Below are 16865 nucleotides of genomic sequence, written 5' to 3' on the forward strand. Positions count from 1 at the left end.
TTCAGAATACTTTCACCTGAAACAATATTACATATTACCTTTATGTCAAAGTAGTACATTTTTGGGGTGAAATCTTCAGCTCCTATTTAGATGCCTTCTTTTTTTTCCCACTAAAAAACAAGGGCACACAGTGAGATGGGAAGGTTGTTTGGTTCACTACCTGCCCCTTTAAAGTCCATATACACCTGCAGTATGGGCATCATTGCCAGGCAGCACTACTCCTTCTGGAAGTTGAACAGAATGTTAAAAGGGCTTAGGTGCAGGCAAAGACGCTGTTCGCAGATTTGACTGTGAATATTGGAGACAAACAAGAAGGAAAAGATCTGAGCCCTCAGCCAACCTTAGAGTTCAGGAGAGAGCTTTTTGTTCTGGAGTTCACTGTATGGTTCTTTCAAACTGGAAACTTCTGATGCTGTCCAATCATCACTAGACTAGTGTTTGCAGTTTGTCTAGCTTTTTTTTTTTTTTTTTTTTTCTGCCATAAATTACAGGTAACATCCAGTGCCATAAAGACTGAGAAAATATTTTTGCACACTTTTTACATTTTATTTGAATTCTTATGAACAGTAAACAATCAGCTAGGACTAAAGAAACATATTAGTCATATCTAGATTATTTAAGTAGCCATGCTTTCTCCAGAGAGTTAAAATTGTGCATCAGAAGTCCTAAATACTATATTAAATCAACCGCAAACAAACAGAAAACTGACTTTTAATATTATAAAAGCAGAAAGTCCTTTAACTTCCCAAAAGCGCCTTAATATGTCTTTGATGAATCCATCTGAGAAAAGAGCTGAAAATTGATTTCCAAAAGCATAATATACTTTTTTATTTCATTTTGCTTCAATAAATGATACGTTAGAAATATTTCCTTTGGGTTCACAGTAAATAGATGAAGTAATGATTTAGTGTTTTTTTCCTTCTTTTTTTTAGCCTATCCCTTTTCCTTTTTTCCTTTTCCTGTTTTCCTTTTTTCCTTTTCCCATTTCCTTTTTTTTCTTTTTCCTTTTTTTTTTCCTTTTTCATTTTTTTCCTTTCATTTTCCTTTTTTTTTTCCTTTCCTTGTCCTTTTCTTTTCCTTTTCTTTGTCTTAAAGCAACTTCTAACTTCAAAGTAAAGCAACTTCTGGATTATTGCACATGCACTGACAGAACAAATAGAAGCTGTTTTCCAGATGAAGAAATCTATGTGGGATATGTTAAATGGTAAGATAAACTTGAGTGTTGAGTCTCTTGAAAGGTGCAAGAAAAAGAAATTATTTGGTGACAATATGGATGCTTACACTTTAAGTCCAAGGCTGGCTGCACTAGTTTTAATGAATTTAGCTTTTTTTTTTTTCCTTTTTCCCCCCTCCTCCTCTTCTAAATGCTTCACAAATTGTGATATTTGTGCTTTCTTTCATTACTTGTAATTGTGCTGGAAATCATTTGTCTAAACTGCAGCTGCTGGATTTGCTATGAATCAAGCACAGTGTCTGTGTTGTTTTTGTTTTGTTTATATTTTTTTATGCCTGGTTAGCTGAGTTATGTGGTACTATTTTTCTTCTTCAGTTGGATAAAATTTAAGAAAAGAAAAGCAGTGACTAACTTTAATTTCAGGTAAATCCTCATGTTTGGGGTACGAATGTACACAGCTCAGAAGAACAGATCCTGGGAAAGCTTTTAAAGTGCAGCATTCATTGTGTCTGCTAAGGAAAATGGGAGCAAGAGTCAACTAATGCATTTCTATAGACATGGCTTTCTGTTAAGGCTCACTTACCTATATTAAGAGCTTCGTGCAACAAGAAGCCTTTCCTGGTCTTTAATAAGTTTCATCAAATGTGCACATGGAGGGTTCTACACAGTATGAGCTGGAAAATAACCCTGTACTTATTAATTAACCGTTTACCTCTTTAACCATGTTCTCTTGTTAAAAAATGCCCCCCAAAGGGGCTTTTCCCTTTTCTACAAGTAGTAGTCCTCAGAAAAGTAGGCTGGAGGAAGCCCAGACTTTGTTTCTCAGAGCTCAGCAGACCAATGCTGTTGCCAGCGATCCAAATCGCATTGAGCAATATGTCTGTTCAAGACTCTGTGCTTTCAGCTTATCTGTGTCCTGAGTTTGACTGTGGCAGTGACTCAAAAGTGAGTTAGTCAAGCAAACATAATGTTGTCCAATCTCTCTACATGCTTATTGGGTGTATTAGCATTTGTGGTCTTTGTATAACTGTTGCAAATAAGAGATTCATCAAAAACCAAGGCTCTGGAATACTGAGAACGTGGAGATGGTAAAGCCTGCAGCCAAGGAGCAGCAGTGGGATGTAGGAGAAAATAAGGACTTTAATTCTGAGTTGTTTCATACTTATGGGAAAGTTGGTCTTCAAAACGTCAGGAATAACTTCTGCTTGTTGTGCCCTAGGGTTCATGCCAGTCTCAGGTTCAGATCATATGCCTTGACAGAAAGGGTGAAATGACATCTTTGGTTTAGCAGAAAGTGGTATAATAGTTTCTACCTTTCCAATTCAGCAGTATTTACTTAGATACAAACAGCATGCCTCTTTATACTTACCTGTAGAAGACCCTTCAACTCCTGATGGGTACTGTGGTAATAGAAATACCAGGCTTTTGTAGCTAATGATGCAATGAGCACTGAACTCACTAACCAAGTGGTAGTTTCTGAGGAAGCTGTGTGCTCTGGCGCTGCACAGCCTCACCTGTCACACTGTAACAGAACCTGGGTGAGATATGTGTCTTGTTCATTTGACAGCTAGCACCAAAGGAGGAGGAAGCTGTATACAACAAATTTTGGTCCTAGAGCAGAGCAGAAATTCTTATCCACATGTCTGAAGCCAGAGAGAGATTGCTTTGTCTGTCTAATTGCTTTGTCTCACTTTGCCACAGAGAAACTGATTTGTTTCTTTAAGCACAAAGGACCATAATGAAGAGGTAGGAGAGTAGAGAGTGAGCACTTCTACACAGAGGTGTTTCTCAGGGGGCTGGAGACCTATGAATGGACGTGAAATACTGCACTGTGTGCTCTAGACAGGCACAGAACTTGACATTGCCCAGCCTGGGCAGGAGGTGCAAGCACATCCTGCAGAGGGAAAATTAGAAAAATCATAGAATCCTTTCCTCATACAAAGCTTGAATCAGGGTAGATGTGGTGGAGACCCTGCAGCCAGCTTAGATTAATGGCTCCTGGTCAGTCCCTCACTTCCAAATCATGTAATGTTATAATAACTGTCTGCTAGCTCACTGAAGGAATATAAAACTACTGCTGTCTTTGAAGTTCGCAGCCTGGGAATCAAGGTTCCTAAAGACTATTAATTATCTCAGCAGTCAAACCACGCTAGGCAAAACTCCATTCTAAATGGCAGGCAGCAAGGCCGGTGTTATATTGCGGCACTTTCTCGGAATAATGTCTGCAAACCAAGAACGGAAACGGTGCGCAAACTCTAATCTCACTGAAACAGCCTGCAGAGGTACATGTATAAATCAGAGGTTAAGCAGAAATGTGGTTTTTTGGAAGAAAGTGAAGGCACTTTCAGTATTTAATTAGCAGAATGCTAATTGGGTAAATGAGGGAGAATTAAAAGGGAAGAACAGAGTGTCTAAGAGATTGGTGGTGAAGCTGTTACAGCTGAATATTTGACCTGTGAATTGAAACAGTAAATCAAGAGCAAATTCTAAACTTGAGAGTTGTGGTATTGAACGTGAAGATGTTCAGAAGATCTAGATTCTGAGAGCGAAAATACTTGTAAAAGAAAAGCCCTGTTAGCCAAGAATTTGTGCATGCTTTATGCAGATGGACTTCCTAGCACCAACTGCATTTTCACTCCTTGTGATCCTGTGAGCAATTTTGTTGGTTGCTTTTTTCCCCCCCACGTGGCTGTGATGCATCAGAGCTGGGAGCAGAGGCAGGAAAAGGAGGTCAAAAAATAAGTTTTTGCTCATGGGCAGTCACATTATAAAATGCTCAGGAAGGGCTTTATTCATAAGGAATGGAACCACACACTTCACCATGGTTACAAGGAGTGTAATTTAAACGCATGCAGCCCCGAGGCACCACAGGCAGAGGTGTGATAAGTCTGAGCGTCCAGTCTGCAGAGAAGGAAAGTGCAAAATCTCTGAGTCCAGGTTCACGTTTAGCTTTCTGCTTGTCAAACAGTGCTTCTTGATGATTTAAATGTAATGATGAGAGTGCTCCAGCACCTCACAGCACTGCTGGGCTCTGAGTGCTGTGCGCCACCTCTGAGCAGGCCTCACTCAGTGCTGGTAGTGCTGTGCTGGGGGAGAGGCTTTGCAACCTGAGAAGTCTGTCCTGTGGTCGTGTATTGTTTGATGGCCACAAACCCAGAAGACCGCATCTCTTTTTGTAACTGTGCAGATGCAAACAGCTCGAGGCAGTCCAAGCAGCAACCAAGCAGAGAAAAGCAAAGTCAGTGTTACAGGATGTCTTCCAAAGCACTTGCAAAGTTAAATAAGCAGTAAATGATTCTACTCATGTGCAAAATTCATTTAGGTTATAGCTGGAAACAAAGCCCTGTGAAGCACTCGTTCAGTCTCCTCTTTTACATGTACGTTATTTTAGGGATGGGAAAGAGGCAATCTGATAAACAGTGAATATAGGCTCTCTTCATTCTTTTAAAGAGGGAAACAAACCATTCATCATAGCTGTGCTTCATCCTAAGATACCGACAGCAGGCTTGAGGTGTGTTTATAGAGTTCTGATTTTGATATATACGTATATATAAGATCATACATATCTTTTTAAAAAATATATTCTTCAAAATTAATCGGCCTATATTTTAGTTTTGGTTCACCTATGTTTTCTTTCTGGATGTATTCCAGCCACTTCTCTGGCATGTGCTGATTCAGTGGGCTTCCAGCATCAGCACTGGGAAACTTCAAACTGAGCCAATGCCTCTGAAATTAATGGGTCTTGTTCCACTGACCGAGGGTGGCCCTGGCTGCACCGTGTGCCTTGTGCAGACCTGCAGACTGAGAAGCACTGAGCTGTAGCCCACATTTACGCATCTGAGCTTCATTGCTTCAGCCAGTCCCGTGACAAAACCAGGTATTATGTTCTCCTACAACTAGTGACAGCAATTTCTTTTTATCTTGTGCCAGAGTCATGACTCTTGGACTGTAAGTGAACATGTTCCTCAAGTTACAGTGAGTGGTCAGAACTGACTACTTGTGTTGGCACCCAGGTATATTTAATGAGTCTCAGAGACTTGTGTTCATGTATTGTTTCTCAGAGGCTGAAATTGATGTTTAGCATATTGTTGACCAAATTTTCTCTGACACGACTTGGGACAAATTAGTGTTACTATTTCATTTAGAAGCTTCAAGGGCATGAATAAATAACAGGTTTTGCACAAGGAAATGAAACAAGGTATGAAATTTCATTGGTAGTTGTGAGCGATTAATTGCGTGTTAGATTTGGATATGATTGATTGCATGGATTATGCATCTGTGATTATCCTGAAAATTCACTTAGATTTTATTCCAGAACATGATGGTTTTTGTTTTGTTTTGCTAGAATGAAAAACAAAACAAAATTGAACAAAGGATTTCATTTAATGAGGTGAATTTGGATTATGAGTTGTTTGAGATGGCATATTACAGTTTTCACTCCAGAGATTATGATTTTCTTCACTTTCAGAGGAAAAATAAATAACACCTTCCCCCACACCCAAACTCCCAGATACCTACAGTTGCATTTCATTTTGTTGCTGCATGGTGATATTTTAAGAGGGGATACAGCCAGCCGGTTGTAACTGAAAAAATAATGTTTATCTGAATCAGGTAACATGGTTGTTTCCTGTGCCCTGTGTCTTGGTGGGGTGTTTGTGTCTGCAGAGAACTGCATTTCCAGCACTGTACCACCGAAGCATCCAAGTGCTTCTTTCATGGGTTTGTCTACCCCTGGGGCAAGAGACATCTAAGCTGGCCCTGGCTGAACCCCAGATGTCTCTGTTAGGTTCATGCCGTGCCACAGCAAAGAAGGTTCCCCAAAGTGCTGTGAACCACTGTGAAGTCACCCAGGATGGTCTGTGGCAGCCATCTGGAGCCAGATGCAATAGGCCTGGCTGGTCATTAGCTGGCATCAAGAGAAGCCAGAGATGCAACAGAGCTTTGCTCCCATTGTTTCCCATTCCTCTTCAGTACTTAGGAAATTGACACTTGGGCTGGCGTTTCCTGGAGTGGCTCCAGTCGGGCAAGGCTTCCTGAAAGCTTTTCCATGCTTTCTGAGATTGGGCAGGCAGCTTCCACTGCTGGAACTTGTTTTCATAAGTATGTTATTAGGTACAAGCTAATGAGACCTGCTGGGCTCACTCTGGCTTGTGCAAGTTACTCTCTGCATGTATAGCATGGTCCATCCTCAAACAGAGGTAAAAGGGAGGACTGTGTTGTTATAATTTCTCTTTACAAGAGGAGAGTTGAAGTAGAGGTAGAGAGAAGGCAGGTCAACACTGAATGGAGAGGTATGGATGGCAATGCATTTAGGAGGCTTTTGCCAGAGAGGTCAGGAAATGCGTTTTGTGTGGAGCCGTTGAATTCAACCGAAGCCCACAAACCCATTCATTCTGAAGCAGACTCCTTCCTGCGTTGTGAGCATCCTTGCCTCCGGATGTTCAGTGAGAGAAGAAGCAGAGCAATCACATGGCCCAGCTCCAGCAACCTGCTCCAGTGCTGGCAGCCACAAAGCCCGGCATTCAGTCTCAGCCATGCATGAACCCATCTTGTTGGCTCCCTCAGTACTAACATCAGCAATTTAGGACAGTAATTGGTAGTTTGGTTTTAGTTTTCCTTCAAAGAGTACATTGGGCCACCAGGTATTGTGGAGTCCCCTAGAGTCCTCGGGATCTGCTCTTCTGGGTTCCCTCCTCAACGTCAGGAGCATTGACAGTATAGTGCTAATCACAGTCCTTTTAGTAGTAGTAGTAATAATAATAATACTAGTGTTAATAATACTAGCAATAGGGTAAATGTTTGAAAGTGCAGCTACAAAAAACTTGCTGGCAAGATTTTTGGCAGCCCCTTATGGGCCAGCTTCTAGCCATTTTCCCCAAGGTCTAGATTTTCTCTATGAGTTTCTGATACGTGACAAGCAACTCCCTGCAGACAAATTCACAGAAATACAATACATTTTGAGAAATCTCATGTGCAGAAGGCCAGGTCATCCAGTTTCAAAACACATCACACATAGGTGTGAAGGAGCAATGTGCCTGAGCTGAATTACGAGCCCTGATTGATTTGGCTCAATTTAGATCCAACCAGGGTAAAAGGCATGGACAAAATTGTGAGATGAAGTGGTTTACTCTGAAATCAGAGAGATATAGTCTCAGCAATTTGACTTTCCTAGAATCTAGATAGTGTAGAAAAGCTCACGTGACTCAAATTAAAATGAAATCTTAAACAGCAGCAGGAAGAATCCAAGGATGAGTCAGGCTACCAAGGCACTTTTCAGCTCCCTGCAGTTTTTCCTTTGGGATTGCCATGCTTTTCAGCTGACAGCTCTAGAACTTGTTTAATGTGAAGTCTTCCAGGAAAATCATTAGAAAATGGGTCACAACAGAATTCGAAGAAATCTGGGCAATTAGAGAAAGATACTAAACTTCCTGCAGTCGTTACCTTGAACTCAACTGACTTGTGAAGGATGGTCAGGTGGGATAAGCAAGCCATGTGAGACCACTTCAACATGCACTTTGCCATTATGCTGATTTACCAGTCACCAGAAATCCTCCAGGGATATTTGACTTGTCAGTGATGAGGAAGATCTTGGAATCCAGTGACTTCATTAATACTTCTTTCCCTTCTCTTGGCTCTGAGAAGTTTCACCTGCATGCAGGCTCACTCTGTTAATGAGATGTGACACTTGCCACGCTACTAATAAGAAAGAGAAATTGGAAGAAATGTATGCATCACTTCTGAATTGTTGCTGCAGGCCCCTTTTCTGTACATCTGGTACATATTTCTAATCTTTTGTTTTCAGAGTAAGGTGCTGGAAATGTGGGAGTCATCAGCCATTAGTTCTTTTCATAAAGAAGAAGATGCTGAAAATCTATGTAATTACAGACCCATTTCAATTTTATTCTCTGCAGTTAAATTATTTCAATGTCTCTTTTATAGTCAAAATGAACAAGTTTAGTTTACAAATATTTTATTACCATTAGGGCAACTTGATTTCCATTATCATCATTTTACAACTGTAGTATTATTAAAAGTGACAAATGACTCTGTAGTCAATTGCTCTGCTGTGTGCTTGTGCGGTGGTTTATCTCTACTGGCAACCTTTGATCTAATGAGAGGCAGCGGATTTTATTTGGCTTTTTTTTTTGGCAGGCGACAGCTTTGCCTTAGTGGCAGGAAACAATTCATTTTCAAGTGAGGCAGCTGGATTTTTTTCTGTAATGAAAGATTTGGCATTTGGCATGGCAACACTCGGGGATCCTGCAACAATCACTGATGATGTCCTTATCTGTACATTTCTGCATTTGTGGAAGCCTTTAGCAACAGCTCAGAACTGCAATAGCTTTTGCCTATTTTCTCCTTAGGTCAGCTAAGGGCCAGCCTGAATGCCTGGGGATTTCTGAACATCCATTGGCACTCCAGGATTTATGGACACCTGACTATGCTCAGCCTATGACTACAACTTCCACAGCATTGCTGTCCATTGAAGGGACCCACAGTGACTCCGGTGTTCCATATCACCCCATAGCATCCCCCAGAGCTCTCCCTGTGTCTGTGCTGATTGCATCCTCCATGATGTATTGGGCAGATGATGCTGCTGAATGTGAGCACCAACTGCTCTGTGGCCTGGGGTCAGTGGTGGGACAGGCAATGATCATAGAATCATATAATCGTGAAGGCTGGAAAAGACCTTTAAGATCACCTTGTCCAACTGTCCACCTGCCACCAATAAGTAATGCATTTTCTCTCTCAAACTTGGCCTTCTGCATCTTCACGCTGTTACATGGCTGTTTATTTGGTTCTCTCCCTGTCCAGCATGTCTCCTTCATTTGATGGAAGTGGAAAGATGGAGGTCCTTTTTGGGAAGATGAAGACCATGTTGGGCTGTATCTTGGAAAGCACCTGAGCATTAGGGACACACTGCCTCATCAGTCAGTATGGAAGTGTGTACTTATGGCTTTGTTTGCCAGCAGCCCTCTACACCGATGCGTAGGTGAAGACTTGGTCCAACCCATGGTGCTCATCTCACTCTGAGGCCGATCACATTGGTGTGAGTCAGCTGCGAATGTCTCTCCATGGTGATGAAGATCTCACACCCATCTTCAGTCAGCGGTAGAGAAAGTTGTTGATGCTGGTGTTTCTGGAATTTCAGTGTTAATACCATAAGCTCATTAATTGTACTGGGCTGATGGTTATGTGTTTTTGTTGAAAACCTAGCAGGAACCTTCCAAGTCAAGGCTCAAGAAGGTGGAAAGAAACTTGGTGGTTTATTCTTATTAGCCTTAGTCAATACCGAATTGAAGCTGGAGTTGAGGTGGCTGAGGTTATTTGTATGGAACGTTTTCTTAGGTCTGACTGCTTTAATGTGCTGGGGACAGCTGGAGCTTTCCCTCTTGAGGTCAACAGGAGCATGTCTGGGCCTGCAATAACTCCCCAGAGGGTGACAGCGTAAATGTCCTCAGCAGGGACACTGCTGCATGAACTTTGCTTGGCTGAATTGATGGGACTCACATTACAGGTTGTACTTGTCATTTTTCTTTCTTGTGTAAGCAGCATGAGAGCAAAACCCTGGGATAAGTGTTGTCATATCAGGCAGTATCAGAAAGCACTTACACTTAAAGATCATTGTGCCAATAAAGATTGGAAACACCAAAAACTTCATGTGGGAAGGAAGTATCTTTTAAAGCTGCTGCTCCAAATAACTGGAATCGATTACAAGCCCAGCTGAAAGTTCTGTCCTGATTTTGGGCAATTTATGGTTCAGACTCTTTCCTTATTTCTCCCTATAGACAGACAGCTGTGTTTACCCATTTCCCCCTATTCAAAACATGAAGTAGAAATGGTTAGAGACTTTTTTTTCTGAAAACTGTTGCCATTAATTTTCTGAGAATGAATGTATTTGCAAGAGTATTTGATTCTCTTTTTTAAATTTGCATTTCTTTAATGTATACTGCTAGGGCCACTCAGTGGAAATATTGAGAGCCAGTGACTACTATTTTTGACTGTTTCAGTCACTCTGCTGAATTTATTTTTCAGTTTATTTATTTAGTTTTGCACAATTTTTGTATTTTTTAATTTCTACTGTCTGAAAATTATGTGGCTTTAAAACAGATGAGGAGAGCAAGAAGAGGATGATCATTAGTGGAAAGGGAAAACAGCAGGGTTTGGTGAAGTAGTCCCAGCTATCTGGCCACTGTGTAACATTCATAGAATGTTCACAGAATGGCTTGAGTTGGAAGAGACGTTAAGAACCATCTGATTCCAGTCTGCTCTGTTAGCCCACTACCTCCCACTAGACCTGTTGCCCAAAACCCCTTCCAACGTGTCCTTTCAAGGATGGGGCGTCCACAGCTTCTTTGGACAGCCTGTTCTGGTGCCTCATAGTAAAGTATATCTTTCTAATGTCTAATCTAAATTTCACCTCTTTTAGTTTAACATTGTTAGCCCTTACCCTATTTGTGGCTCAGACTAGTAGCAGCCATAGCTTCTTGAGAAATTTGCAGTGAGGATATCTGGGGATATGTCAAACCTGTTGCTCTTTCATGTTGTTTGCTGTCAGCCCTTGTTGAGCGTTTGTGTGGGAGTGATAGTAACTGCCAGATTCAGGGATGATGGATTCCCAGGGAGATGCTTTACATGGAGAGGTGATGAGAAGGGTGGAGGCAGCAGCTCCATACCTGGCTGGGGTCTGCCTTGTGAGAGACACAGACAGTAGCAAAATAGGAGCCAGAGGTGCATCCTATGGTATCCAAACATATAGAACAAGGACAGTCTGGTGACAGCAGCCAAGAGTTCAGACTACCAGGCAAGTGCATGGTGAGGAGGTAGGTTCGAGGTCATGCTGGGATTGCAGTTGCCCAGGTTGAGAACTGATCAGCGTGGTGCATGGCTGGGCATGGGCACAGCTGTGGCATGGCTCAGACATGGAGCCCAAGGTTAAATGAGCACTGGCAGGAGAAATGCTTGCATGTTAGATATTGCACTTTGAGCCAAGCATGGGCTACGTGTGGATGTCCCTGATTCACTGAGGATAACAACTTGGGACTTTGGGTCATTATATTGTCATTGTAACATTATTGTAGTGCTACTTTCCATGAAGTAGGGTTTTTCCTCCTTCCCTCCTAAGGTCCCCTTGTGAAGAAAATTCTTCATAATGAATGGTAATTTCTCTGTCTCCTGCCCTCTGCAAACCAAAGTCTGGGTGGTTTTTTGTTTGTTTGTTTGCTTTGGTTTGTTTTTGGTTTTTGTTTTTCATTTTCAGGATGGAAATGTTGACATTAATGTTTGCTTTTTTTGATGACAAGATGTTTTTTTGCTTTTTTCTTCTCTCAATTTCTGGAGGTAAAAAAATTTGTGATTCAGCCTGCAAATGCCTGTGCTATTATGCCTGTATCCTCCCAGCACTCTGTGCTGTGTCTGTATGGCTGCTCAACCACCCACTGGATCAGGCCTCCATTCACCCCTCTCTGCATATTGCTATAGCAATAGCCGGTGCTGAATGAATGAGGATGAAATTATTCCCTGTAACTTGGGTGGCATACCTGCTGGGAGGGTGATTTGTGAGTTTAACCTTCGCAGTGCCATCCACTCTTGACCCTGTAAACACTGCTCATGTCTGTGCTCCCACAGAGCTCAGTGGGTGTTACAAAACCAATCACAATTTCGCACGAGCTTGGCTTTGGAGCTGGTTAATTGTATTGTGTTAAGTGCTGAAATTTTGGCAGCATTTTTTTCTGCTACCAAACAATTGTTCACAAATGTTTCTGTTATTCAGCCATCTATAATTTGTGCCTATCAAAGGAGGAGCAGCCCAATAAATAATTACTGTCAGCTGTGCGCAGTGAGGCAGTCACTTTGCAGCATTCACTCTTGGTGTAGTTCCAGTCAAATGGTGTATTTCAAATGTCAGCTTGATGCTCCTCTTATAGTGGGAAATATTTAACAGGGAAAGAAAAGCTACTCACAGTGTAGGTCTATGGTCTAGTTGCAGGGTGGCCAGCATTTTCAATTCTGTCTTGGTATTTGCTAGACCTACTCTTCTTTCAGTTGCTGTTTTGTTTCAGGTTCCATGCATGGGCTGGGGTGGTTTTTCCATCCATGGATGTGGGGCAGCTTTCTGGCCAGAGACAGGGCAGGATGCTGCTTCCTCATTACCAAGGCTGTTAAGCGCATTCTTCCTTTGGCTGATTCCTTCCCTGGCATGCTGGCAAGAATGTGTTTCCAGTTCCTGTGGCAGCACACAGGAACACTTGCTCTGCAATACAACACAATGACCATCACCTTGGTTTTAGGAGGCATTCCCAAATGCTTCATAGCACCAAAGTTGGCAGAGACTTGTATTTTAGGGGAGGTGATGTTTGAGCTTTGCATAATGCTCCCATTAGCCTGAACCTGGTGGCCCCCTGAGGAGAGCTGGTACATGCTTAGGGAAGGAAACCTGCTTGGAAAAGATTAAGCACCATTCTTTGAGCTCCAAAGGGGGCCTGGTTTGAGCTGGGATTAGCTCATACGCATTTCTGATCCACTCGTCCTGTGCTTGGGTTTCCTGTACTACATGATTAATGCTGTATTTGGGGCAGCGTCTGCTGACAGCTGTGCTGTTGACACAGGCAGATGCAAGGACTGATGTGTGCTAAAATAATGTTGATCACAGCTCAGATGTTTGAATGCTAGAGGATTGCTACAATGACTTTTACTTAGGGTATTTTTTGTGTCCGGATTCTACTTTTCCATTGTTGTTCATTGTTTTTCATTTGTTGGTGTATGTGCCTGATACATATCACTCTGTTGTGTGTCATATTAGCCATTCTGCAGGTAACAAAATTCACCTGTTTTTGGACTTGCTTCCCTAAAACATCTTTGTAAAGCTCCCTGGCAGAGGGTGTCCTGGCTGCCGTGGAATGAGCCTGAGTAACTTTGACAGACCTTGAAATGCATCTGTATGGATCAGATTACCTCGGAAGTAAGAGGAAATTTATATTTATTGGAAGGTACTGGCCCTTTCTTAGTACTTCTGCTAGCACCGAGAAAAATGTGAAGGGTAGCACTTTGGAAAGCATAATTAATATTACGGGGACAGTCTCAGGGCTGAGAGATCACAAAACTGGTATGTTATAACTTACAGTAAAATCCCACTTTGAAAAGTCACTATTTAAAAATGTTCTTACTCGACAGATCTGCTACTTCGGTACAGCGCAGTATCTGCTGACTTCAGTCACAAAACAAGTTCTTAACTACTTTTTATTCCCATCAGTCCTGCAGAGCCGACATAGCCGTGGGATTGCAGATGGGCTCTGGGGGACCAGCAGCCAAATTAAACGGCACCTGCAGCTGCTCTGATGCAAACTCACCAAAGACAGAGGAGTTGAACTGACAAGCAGCAGCCGAGAGCAGACCTGGGCTGCAGAGAGGATAGTTGGCAGAGGAGGGGAGATTAAAGCCACCACTTCAAGTCTGAGGTTCCAGACTACGATTAAAAAAAAAAAAAAAAAAGGTTTATAGAGGGGGGAAAAAAGGCTTTGTTTTCATCCGGAATGAGACCATTTGTTTCTTGATGTTCAATAACAGTAGTTTTTTCCCTTTTATTTGAACACTGTGGGCATGCTATATGGTGGCAGAGTCAATGTTAAGTGATGTTAATGCAGGTGATTCTTTGCACTGAACTATTTAAGAAGCCTACTGTTAGGGTAGATTTTGATGCCTGCAATGCCTGCTTAAACTCCAGTATTCTGGTAGCGTTTCCAATTTTGATGCTAAAGGATATATATCATTTCTTGCTTTTATTTCTCTCATGAATATTTGTGAAACGTTGACATCGGCATTCTGGTTTTGAGCAATATCGTCAAACTGAGATACTCAAAAATCGTGTGACAGACCTCCGCAAACCTGCTGACATTTGCTTAAAAATTGTAATTTTCTTTTTATTTATTGTGATTCCTGATCTTTTTAGACATATTTATCTCAAGTTTTCAAGCCTTTTCTCTATCAGTGAAATAGTAAGGTTTTTTAATTGATACTGGTTTCATCACAAATCACCACATTTAGCTTGAAGTTTCAAGTTAACAAAGAGGGAAAAATTCAGCAGCTGTCCATGGTGAACGGATACACGTGGGTGTTTGGGCTGGTGGCTGCACTCGGGGTGGAGGGACATGGCTTAGCACTGGCGAGCGCATTGGCAATTGTCAGTGAAATTTGTCTGCTGCCTTCAGTAATCCAGTTCACTTGTGGTGTTTGGACATTTGCCTTCCAGTCAGTATTCAGTGGCTGTGCATTAGCTAAATGAATTTATGGCTGCCTCGATTGCAGAATCTCATGAGGTATGGCTTTTCCTTAAGTGGGGAATGGCAAGAGCCTGGGCTGGCCAGCAGGCAAGGCAGAGGATTTTAAGGGAAGGGGACAGATATTTAAAATCCTTCTTGTGCTTTTTTTTTTTTTTCTTTCTTATTTCACCTCATTCACAAAACACCTAGAAAAAATGCTGAGACAGCTTTCTCAGTCTCCTTTTAAACTGAGCTGGAACAGCACTGCTGGAAGAGGAGGAGAAGCCCTCTGCCCCTCTCACAAGATGGTTCCTATCTTCCACCTGGGGACCTCCACCTCCTTTTTCCTGATTGTGTCGGGGAACCTCCATACTGAAGAGGTCTCCCATCAGAGAAGGGACAACATCCTGGTCAGGATAACAGTAGCACAGGACTCAGGACACAAATCTCTGCTGTGACCATCCCATGGTCCTGGGCTTTGTCCTTCAGTGCTGAAATTCTATGTGACTCACCTAGAGGGGTGAGGACTGAGAAACTCATGCATGATGGATAAGGAGGGCATTTTAGATTTCAGAATTTGTAGATACATATATATATATATATTATATATATGTTATGTATGTGTATATTTCTTTGTGTGTATTCTTTCTCAAGTATGCTTGTTTTCTACACTTTCTGGTGTGTCTCTGCAGATGGCTGTGGACAAGGCTGGACTTTCTGCCCCTAGCAGCCTCTGCTCCATGTGCCCAGCTCTCCTGCCACTGCTTTCTAGGCTGTGGTGGTGGCAACCCCTCCTAAAGGCGTGCATTTTTGGAAGCTGGCTGATAAAAAGAGCACACGCTGAGCTCCGATGCAAAGTAATTCCCAGATATGATGAGCCTATTATATATGTGAATAGACCTTCAAGGGATGTGCGAATGAAACCTTTTTTGATCTCCTATCTCTTCAGAACACTTCTTGCCATTGCCTCTGTCTCTTCACCTAAATTCTTCTATTTTTTCATTCACCTGCCACGTGTATGGCATATTAAAATAAAATATAAAATAAAAAAGATTTGAGAACCAGTGCTCCAGAATGTATCAACTATGGGGAGAGAGCAGTGGAGGAAGAAGCTGCAGCAAAAGGCACATGTACATGTATGAGGCAATATGAAGGTTGTGTAATACCCAATTTTTCACCCACCGCTCCAGATGTTGGAGACAAGAGCAAATGTAAGACTCTCAGTGTTGTTGTAGAGGAAGTATGGCTAAGCTACACTCTGAAAACAGAAGGCAAATTAAAATAAGAGATTCCCATATGTATTGCTTAGAAAATAGGGCAATACCAAACATGTGATCTCACAGGCCACCACCTGCTTCCACCTGTTAATTTTTCTCTTTTTGCTTTCTACTTTGTTTTTAATTGTTCCGTGAATGTGAGGTTAGTAAGAGTTGGAGTTCGTTCCTGGCTCAGCAATAAAATGGTATCTTCATCTTAAATGTGTTTCCAGGCAGACATAGAAACCTGCCGGGGGGGGGGGGGGGGGCAGTGTGCTTGGCAGGACTGACACCTCTGAAGTGATTTTGTAGAGCTCTCGTTCCTGTATTTGCTCTGATTAGTTTCCCATATTTGCCCTTAGTCCTGCAACTTATGCAGGCCGCAAAGCTGTGGGTGTCCCCTATGTCCAGCATAATTTGCAAATTTTGGGAGAATCTGTTTTGATGATCTTGAGGGAAGGGGACTGACATGTTTGCGCTGTTTTTATTGTAGAGTGAAAAAAATAGGATATTCACCAAAGCTATTAAATAATAAGCAACTGCTATTGGCTCTTCTTGATATTTTGTTATAAATGAACTGTTGTATAATGCAGTGTGGCAGCGATTCCCTTCGTAAGGTAAAGGTGGTAAACTTGATAGAAGTGAGGCGAAATTGCCAAAAGCTTTATAAAAGCACTTCTGCTTTGGCACTGTACAGAGCAGCAGGGTTGTGAGCATGGGAACTAATGAAGCCTGGCTCCCTATGGATGCACCTCTCACGGCTGACAGACTTTTTAATTGAATTTCATCCTAAAGCAGCAGTATGAGGTCACCCTTTTCGGACACCAGAGTATACACGGGAGAGGACCGCGCTGAGAGATGTTCAGGTAAATGCCTATTTGGGAGCATTTCACTGGGATGGCACAGAGGGCGTTTTGGTGCCCGGTAAGGCATAAGCTGAAGCTGTTTGCAGAGGTGAGACATTTGCAGTAGTTCTCTCTGTGCTGTGAAATGTAGGACCCAGGTCCCACTTCATCCTGCCCCTTGGGAGACATGAACTGTGGTTTTGTTCTATTTCCACAGCATATTAAGGAATTAAGCAACTAAATATCTACGAGACATTGACCCACATTGAGTTTGGTATCCATTAACCTCTGGGTTGAAAAATCTCCATAATGGGACACTAGAAGTTGCCCA

The 16865-nt window shown here is 42.1% G+C and overlaps 1 long non-coding RNA gene across 1 annotated transcript; it reads left to right on the top strand.

Moving 5' to 3' along the window:
- LOC110392502 lies at positions 1024-9886 on the top strand. Its single transcript, XR_002434432.1, has 3 exons — positions 1024-1204; positions 4826-5051; positions 8539-9886. It is a non-coding gene; the product is annotated as an uncharacterized LOC110392502 (long non-coding RNA).

The sequence above is a fragment of the Numida meleagris genome, chromosome 1 (assembly GCF_002078875.1).
Source record: "Numida meleagris isolate 19003 breed g44 Domestic line chromosome 1, NumMel1.0, whole genome shotgun sequence".
NCBI lineage: Eukaryota > Metazoa > Chordata > Aves > Galliformes > Numididae > Numida > Numida meleagris.